Source organism: Gopherus flavomarginatus, chromosome 1 (assembly GCF_025201925.1).
Source record: "Gopherus flavomarginatus isolate rGopFla2 chromosome 1, rGopFla2.mat.asm, whole genome shotgun sequence".
Classification (NCBI taxonomy): Eukaryota; Metazoa; Chordata; order Testudines; family Testudinidae; genus Gopherus; species Gopherus flavomarginatus.
This window is the reverse complement of record NC_066617.1, coordinates 1,346,992-1,353,592: the sequence shown is the minus strand read 5'-3', so window position 1 is coordinate 1,353,592 and position 6,601 is coordinate 1,346,992. Positions and strand designations below refer to the sequence as shown.

At 57.2% G+C, this 6,601-nt stretch overlaps 1 long non-coding RNA gene across 1 annotated transcript; it reads left to right on the top strand.

The window, feature by feature from the left end:
• The first annotated feature begins 480 nt into the window (after window positions 1-480).
• On the top strand, window positions 481-1,758 carry LOC127051364 (uncharacterized). The gene is made up of 3 exons (XR_007774480.1): window positions 481-633; window positions 1,094-1,289; window positions 1,696-1,758. It is a non-coding gene; the product is annotated as an uncharacterized LOC127051364 (long non-coding RNA).
• The last annotated feature ends 4,843 nt before the right edge of the window (window positions 1,759-6,601 follow it).

The following is a 6,601-nucleotide window of genomic DNA, read 5'->3' as shown; positions in this document are numbered from 1 at the left end:
AATACCGTCCAAGGACAAGGAAAGGAATTTGTGCCTTGGAGAAGTTTTAACCAAAGATGGTAGAATATAAGCTTGGGGGTGTGGTCTTTCATGTGGGTCCCCACATCTGTACCCAGAGTTCAGAGTGGGGCAGGGGGGCGTGGTGGCAGAGTGGTGGGATCATTTTGAACCAGAAGCATAGACCAGACCCTTTGTCTTCAATGAAACTAGCCCTGTAGCATAGGAAAATTCACAAGCCAAAACAAAAGATAACCTAGCACATTTCCTTGCCCTACTCACAGTGTCTGTGGCGTCAGATGGATTATTCCAGGTATAATTTCAGAAGATATTGTACCTGCTCGGCTTCTCCCTCTGTCCAGAGAACCCACAGAACAACAAACAAATCCTTCCCCCCAGATTTGAAAGTATCTTCTTTCCTCATTGGTCCTTCTGGTCAAGTGCCAACTAGGTTACGTGAACTGCTTAACCCTTTACAGGTAAGGCAATCCAGTACAGTTGCCAAGGATACATAAAAGTTGCTACCCTTCCCCCTATATTCATGACAGGGGCTTAGTACGAAGGGCTGGTGGCTGGGATTTGGGGCTGGGTATGAAAGGCTGCTGGCTGGGATGTGTGGCTGGGACGTGCGGTTAGGTATGAAGGGCTGGTGGCTGGGATGTGGGGATTGTGGCTGCGACGTGCGGCTAGGTACGAAGGGCTGGTGGCTGGGACGTGCGGCTAGGTACGAAGGGCTGGTGGCTGGGACGTGGGGCTGGGTATGAAAGGCTGGTGGCTGGGACGTGGGGCTGGGTATGAAAGGCTGGTGGCTGGGATGTGGGGATTGTGGCTGCGACGTGCGGTTAGGTACGAAGGGCTGCTGGCTGGGATGTGTGGCTGATGGCTGGGACATGGGGCTGGGTATGAAAGGCTGGTGGCTGGGATGTGGGGCTGGTGGCTGGGACGTGTGACTAGCTATGAAGGGCTGGTGGCTGGGCTATGTGGCTGGTGGCTGGGACATGGGGCTGGGTATGAAAGGCTGGTGGCTGGGATGTGGGGCTGGTGGCTGGGACGTGCGGCTAGGTATGAAGGGCTGGTGGCTGGGACGTGCGGCTAGGTATGAAAGGCTGGTGGCTGGGATGTGGGGCTGGTGGCTGGGACGTGTGGCTAGGTATGAAGGGCTGGTGGCTGGGACGTGGGGCTGGGTATGAAAGGCTGGTGGCTGGGATGTGGGGCTGGTGGCTGGGACGTGCGGCTAGGTATGAAGGGCTGGTGGCTGGGATGTGTGGCTGGTGGCTGGGACGTGGGGCTGGGTATGAAGGGCTGGTGGCTGGGACGTGCGGCTAGGTATGAAGGGCTGGTGGCTGGGACATGGGGCTGGGTATGAAAGGCTGGGGACTGGGATGTGTGGCTGGGTATGAAGGACTGGTGGCTGGGATGTGTGACTGGTGGCTGGGACGTGGGGTTGGGTATGAAAGGCTGGTGGCTGGGATGTGGGGCTGGTGGCTGGGACGTGCGGCTAGGTATGAAGGGCTGGTGGCTGGGACGTGGGGTTGGGTATGAAAGGCTGGTGGCTGGGATGTGGGGCTGGTGGCTGGGACGTGGGGCTGGGTATGAAAGGCTGATGGCTGAGATGTGGGGCTGGTGGCTGGGACGTGCGGCTAGGTATGAAGGGCTGGTGGCTGGGACGTGGGCCTGGTGGCTTGGACGTGGGGCTAGGTATGAAAGGCTGGTGGCTGGGATGTGGGGCTGGTGGCTGGGACGTGTGGCTAGGTATGAAGGGCTGGTGGCTGGGACGTGGGGCTAGGTATGAAGGGCTGGTGGCTGGGACATGGGGCTGGGTATGAAAGGCTGGGGACTGGGATGTGGGGCTGGTGGTTGGGATGTGTGGCTGGGTATGAAGGACTGGTGGCTGGGATGTGTGACTGGTGGCTGGGACGTGGGGTTGGGTATGAAAGGCTGGTGGCTGGGATGTGGGGCTGGTGGCTGGGACGTGCGGCTAGGTATGAAGGGCTGGTGGCTGGGACGTGGGGCTGGGTATGAAAGGCTGGTGGCTGGGATGTGGGGCTGGTGGCTGGGACGTGCGGCTAGGTATGAAGGGCTGGTGGCTGGGACGTGGGGCTGGGTATGAAAGGCTGGGGGCTGGGATGTGGGGCTGGTGGCTGGGACGTGCGGCTAGGTATGAAGGACTGGTGGCTGGGATGTGTGGCTGGTGGCTGGGACGTGGGGCTGGGTATGAAGGGCTGGTGGCTGGGACGTGCGGCTAGGTATGAAGGACTGGTGGCTGGGACATGGGGCTGGGTATGAAAGGCTGGGGACTGGGATGTGGGGCTGGTGGTTGGGATGTGTGGCTGGGTATGAAGGGCTGGTGGCTGGGACGTGGGGTTGGGTATGAAAGGCTGGTGGCTGGGATGTGGGGCTGGTGGCTGGGATGTGCGGCTAGGTATGAAGGGCTGGTGGCTGGGACGTGCGGCTAGGTATGAAGGGCTGGTGGCTGGGACATGCGGCTAGGTATGAAGGGCTGGTGGCTGGGACGTGGGGCTGGGTATGAAAGGCTGGGGGCTGGGATGTGGGGCTGGTGGCTGGGACGTGCGGCTAGGTATGAAGGACTGGTGGCTGGGATGTGTGGCTGGTGGCTGGGACATGCGGCTAGGTATGAAGGGCTGGTGGCTGGGACGTGGGGCTGGGTATGAAAGGCTGGTGGCTGGGATGTGGGGCTGGTGGCTGGGACGTGGGGCTGGGTATGAAAGGCTGGTGGCTGGGATGTGTGACTGGTGGCTGGGACGTGGGGTTGGGTATGAAAGGCTGGTGGCTGGGATGTGGGGCTGGTGGCTGGGATGTGCGGCTAGGTATGAAGGGCTGGTGGCTGGGACGTGGGGCTGGGTATGAAAGGCTGCTGGCTGGGATGTGGGGCTGGTGGCTGGGACGTGCGGCTAGGTATGAAGGGCTGGTGGCTGGGACGTGGGGCTGGGTATGAAGGGCTGGTGGCTGGGACGTGCGGCTAGGTATGAAGGGCTGGTGGCTGGGTATGAAAGGCTGGGGGCTGGGATGTGGGGCTGGTGGCTGGGACGTGGGGCTGGGTATGAAGGGCTGGTGGCTGGGACATGGGGCTGGGTATGAAGGGCTGGTGGCTGGGACGTGCGGCTAGGTATGAAGGGCTGGTGGCTGGGTATGAAAGGCTGGGGGCTGGGATGTGGGGCTGGTGGCTGGGACGTGCGGCTAGGTATGAAGGGCTGGTGGCTGGGTATGAAAGGCTGGGGGCTGGGATGTGGGGCTGGTGGCTGGGACGTGGGGCTGGGTATGAAGGGCTGGTGGCTGGGACGTGGGGCTGGGTATGAAGGGCCGGTGGCTGGGACGTGCGGCTAGGTATGAAGGGCTGGTGGCTGGGATGTGGGGCTGGGCACTTGAGCAGAGTTGGAATGGTGGCTGTCGCAGGGCTGCTGTACTGGGATGGGGGATGAGCACTGGGTAGGGTATCTGCGGCTGTGTTCTTGGCTCAGGGTATGCGCCATGGGGTCTTGGGAGAATGGGGCGATTGGGTTGTGGCTGGGTCAGGGCATGGGATTAGCCGGTGTGTGTTTGGGGTCCATAAAGGGTGCACAGTAGGATTTTCTTTCCAGACTAATATGACTACAGATGCCCAGCCCCTCTATGTCCCTTCCCCATGGCAGTGCCCCACGTTGCAAGCTCTGAGATGCAGCATGGGCCAAATTGGTGCAATGCCCACATGGAAGGAAACAGAGTAGTGTCCTCTGGAGAGGGTGGTCTAGGGCATGGGCTGGGTTTGCTCCTCTGAGCCCAACGCGAGTGACAGCTCAGGGAAGGGGAGACAGCACCCTCAGAGTACGTCAGGAGCTAGCTTCCAGAGCCCCCGGCCCCAGCACACCATGGGGCTGCAGTGCCTCAGCACATGGCTTGAGTCTGCACCAGCTGATGGCTGTAAGGTTCCAAGATGTGTGAGGGTTGGAGAGGAACCTCCTTGTCCTTCTCTCTAACACCAGAAGCGTTAATGCCTCACGAGGGCACTTGGCTTTTTGGGCACACCAGCCATCCGAGAGGGCAGGGGCTGACCCCCCTCCGCCCCAGATGGGGCACCTAGAAACGGTGGGACTGGCCGTATGAGTGAGAGATCAAAGACAGGTGAAAAGCCAGCGTGCGACATTTGCAGGACAAGCTGGGGTGGCCCTGCAGGACAGCCCCCTCCCTGCCTATTTTCTTTTCCTGTAATTCCCCCCGCCTCTCACGTGCATGCTCTCATGTCTGAAGGTGGGCCAGAGGGTATGGTGGCAGACATGAGACCTGATACAACTCAGTGCACCAGGAGGGAAGGGACAAGAACCAGCCAAGGCTAGCCGCAGATCTCCCTGGCTGCGACGGCCTCCTGGGCTCATCCCGGCATTATAAAGGAATGCTGCTCCTCCCAGGGTCTCCCCCCCAGGCTGGGAGGGACACTGCTCCTGCAACCAAGTGGGGACTTGCCCTTTGCCCAGAGCGAGCATCTCCTCCCAGCTGCCCTCCGAGCAGGCCTTCCTCCTGTCCAGCCACACCCAGCCCTGGAATGGGGAGGGGTGCATTTCCTTCCACCTCCCAGTCTCTGTCCTGAAAGGGCCCTTCTTTGTCGTCCTCCCCAGCCTCATCCCTGACCCTCAAGTCCTGTGGGAGCAGCCAAAGGGTGCCTGCCTCCTTGCCCTGCTGGCTGGGTGTGGGCCTCTAGCCTCCCTGCACTCAGACGATAATGCCTGTTCCTCGGGATGGGAGGCAGGGGAGGAGCTGCTGCACCGGACACCCCAGGACTGCAGCAGTGCCAGGGAAGCTGCAGCTCTGTTCAGCTTGGCCTGGGAATGGGAGACTTGGCGTGCCCCAAACCCATGTTCTATTCTCTATTTCTAAATCTTTAAAATCCTGAGAGTCCGAAAGGAGATAGAGATTCTTGAAAAGGAAGGAACACTCAGTTTCACACATACAGAATGGGAAGAGACTGTCTAGGAAGGAGTATGGCAGAAAGAGATCTAGGGGTCATAGTGGACCACAAGCTAAATATGAGTCAACAGTGTGATACTGTTGCAAAAAAAGCAAACGTGATTCTGGGATGCATTAACAGGTGTGTTGTAAACAAGACACGAGAAGTCATTCTTCCGCTTTACTCTGCGCTGGTTAGGCCTCAACTGGAGTATTGTGTCCAGTTCTGGGCACCGCATTTCAAGAAAGATGTGGAGACATTGGAGAAGGTCCAGAGAAGAGCAACAAGAATGATTAAAGGTCTTGAGAACATGACCTATGAAGGAAGGCTGAAAGAATTGGGTTTGTTTTGTATGGAAAAGAGAAGACTGAGAGGGGACATGATAGCAGTTTTCAGGTATCTAAAAGGGTGTCATCAGGAGGAGGGAGAAAACTAGTTCACCTTAGCCTCTAATGATAGAACAAGAAGCAATGGGCTTAAACTGCAGCAAGGGAGATTTAGGTTGGATATTAGGAAAAAGTTCCTAACTGTCAGGGTAGTTAAACACTAGAATAAATTGCCTAGGGAGGTTGTGGAATCTCCATCTCTGGAGATATTTAAGAGTAGGTTAGATAAATGTCTATCAGGGATGGTCTAAACAGTATTTGGTCCTGCCATGAGGGCAGGGGACTGGACTCGATGACCTCTCGAGGTCCCTTCCAGTCCTAGAGTCTATGAATCTATGAGTCTATGAAAAGACTTAAACATTCGTTCAGTCAGTCATTAAACTCACCAAGTCACGAGCATCCCAGGGAAAGGGAGCCGCTCAGTAAGTCTAGAGATACAGAGATTTAGTAAAATGCTAACAAACTCAGGTGCTACAGATATAGATATATAGATATTTTTTCTCTTCTCTTTTCAAATATATAGCTGATTAAAAAGATGCAAAATAAGGATGACTAGGATGGCATGGGAATCCTGGAGTTTAGCATCATCTCTTGTTGATCATCAGCTGCTCTACATAAATTCATGGAGATTATATATTAGCCATCAGTGTGTCCCCCTTGGGAACAAGACGCCAAACCAAGAGGCAAAAGAAGACTCCCCCCACCCCCCACCCCCTTTGAACGTTGGCAAAGCATTTTCTGCTTGATTCCCCACCAGCCTCCCTCAGACATCCCCAAACATGCTTCTTTCTATCCATGCAGCTTCACTTCCTCTCTCACCAGGGCAGCCCAGGGCAACAGGGCAAAGGAACAGAGTCCGAAGGCTCGGCTTTCTCGGCAAGGCCATCTCAGGTTTCTTGTTTGCATGGCAACAGGCTTGCTCTGCTTTGGGGTGGAAGCTGCTGAAGGAGCCTAGAGTGAAGGGGCAGCAATTGGCTAGAGGCTGCAGATCCGGTTCTCCTTGCAGGGCATTCCTAACTCTGCATCTTGGCCATTGAATCAGAATGGCCCTGCTTGCTGCCACGGCCACTAGGGTCTGTCTGAGCTGGAGCCCACCAGTAGTGCCAGGTGCCCGCATGCCAGCGCAGGCTTTGCTCACAGCCTTTGGGAAACAGGTTGCCTGCTCCCAGAACCCCTGACACTGCTCCCACTGCACTGCTGGGCCTAGGGACCTGCACCTCGGTGCCTGCCTGCCCTCACCAGTCTCTGAGCTGGCATCAGGGGCTGTGAGTGCCAGCAC